Source organism: Bison bison, unplaced genomic scaffold, assembly GCF_000754665.1.
Source record: "Bison bison bison isolate TAMUID 2011002044 unplaced genomic scaffold, Bison_UMD1.0 scf7180017864468, whole genome shotgun sequence".
Classification (NCBI taxonomy): domain Eukaryota; kingdom Metazoa; phylum Chordata; class Mammalia; order Artiodactyla; family Bovidae; genus Bison; species Bison bison.
The window spans coordinates 1,079,612-1,081,460 of NW_011495029.1; positions in this window are offsets into that span (position 1 = coordinate 1,079,612).

Consider the following 1,849-nt stretch of genomic DNA (forward strand, 5'->3'; position numbering starts at 1 on the left):
TTTCATGATGTCCACTATGGTCAGTTTCTGAGCCTGCAAGGGAAGGAGGCTGGGGATGTAATTGCCAGTAGCTGGTATGGGGACGGAGAGGCTGCTGGGATGTGGATGGCAGGGGAAACCACGGCTGTAATAAGCTGGACCCTCTCCCTGAGATCCTCCATCTGAGGCATGGCTCCGACTCTTTATGAAAAGGGTCAGAAAGTTGATAATTTTGACGCTGCAGGTCATATGATCTCTGTCACAACTATTCAACGTTGCCATTGTTGCTGTCCTGCAAAAGCAGCCATAAAAAAACAAGAGAGCAAATGGGTGTGGCTGTGTGCCAATAAAACTTAATTTATAAAAGCAGAGAAGCAGAGCTTTTAATTTAATTTTAATTTATAGGAGCAGAGCTGAGCAGCCGACACCTCATGAACCTCAGATCCCTCCGCGCCTGGGTCAGTCATCTGCTCTCCCCGGATGCTGCCTCCTTCCTCCTGCCTCCCCAGCCTAGGAAGCCCACTCTGCCGCAGCCCTGACCACTGGGTGTGCTGGGACCTCCACCAGAAAGAAGCCCTCTGCACCTCCCCCCGCCCCGGCTGCCCCTCCCAGCTCTGGCTACTCACTTCTGGAGAATGTCCCAGGACCAGGTTGCATGCCCAGGATCCTGGCCTCACTGGCTGCAGCTCACAGGTGTGGTTCCACTGTTTTGTAGGAAAAAGCAGCTCTCTTTGAAGAAAAAGAGGGACCCCCTCAGAGCTGGCCTCAGGAGGGTGCCCATGCAGCATTACTGTCCTAAGCCTGGGTTTTATGCCAACCCCACCTGCCCTGCTTCCCTTTGTGAGCATCTCTCCCTTCCTCCTCATCTCAGTCAAGCCCCAGGGCAGCTAAAGTGATCCAGAAACAAATCTGTTCAGGGCACATGGCCCTTTCCACCTAAAGCCCTCCAAATTCTCCCCATAGGGTGCACACGATCCTTGACAGGCCCTCCAGAGCTCCTTAGAATCACCACCGACCTGGGAGCCAAGGTCAAAGCCGCCCTGCTGGCTGCCACCAGCAGGATGTTTGGATCAGTGACCCTTCACTGGTTCCTTCCCAGCCGGCAAGTTCGTTCCCCCAGCCTCTCCCCAGTCCCCTGTCCCCACAGCTGCCCTAGGCATCTCACAAAATCCCAGGTTACTCAAAAACTTTGGGGAACCCCATTTGGTCCTCCTTGCCTCTAACATCGAGTCCATCCTCAGCATATCAGGCGAGCAGCCCAGTGTCCCCAAACTACCTAGTCTGGCTCATGCCCAGCCCTGCTACTGCAGCCTGGATCCCACACCCCACCTCCACTCAGGCTCCAGGATCCTAAATATCTGACCCCCTCAGTTCTTCCAGACTCCTGTGACACCAGCAGTTGTGGGTCTTTTTAGGCCAAAATTCTCAAAGTGCAGAGTTCTTGGAGTCTGAGAGCTGTTAGTAAGATTTCAAGAGTCTAAAAGTCAGGATGACAAGATCTCAGCACCCTGCAATTCTGTACATTTGCCCGTCAACCCTACACGCACCTCTGAGGCTGACGGCTGTGCAAGCAGCAGGTGGTGGCCCGCAGGCCCTCATCATGGCTCCAGATGCAGGAGACGTTGGCTCTCGAGTTATAGAAGCATGTGATGTTGGAAGCATATGCCGTGAAGATGCGGCGTGTGGGGCTGGCTGTAGGGCACCCATGGCCTTCAAGGGTTCCGCCGCCACTCCTGTTCCTACCAGGTGAGGAGATGCTCAGTCCTGGTGGGCAGAGAAAGGGTTAGTGGGTTCGCTTTAGAGAGGACAAAACTGAGTCCCACAGCCTGCAAGGACCCCCAGACTGGTCGAGGCAGGGCAGGGACAAGAA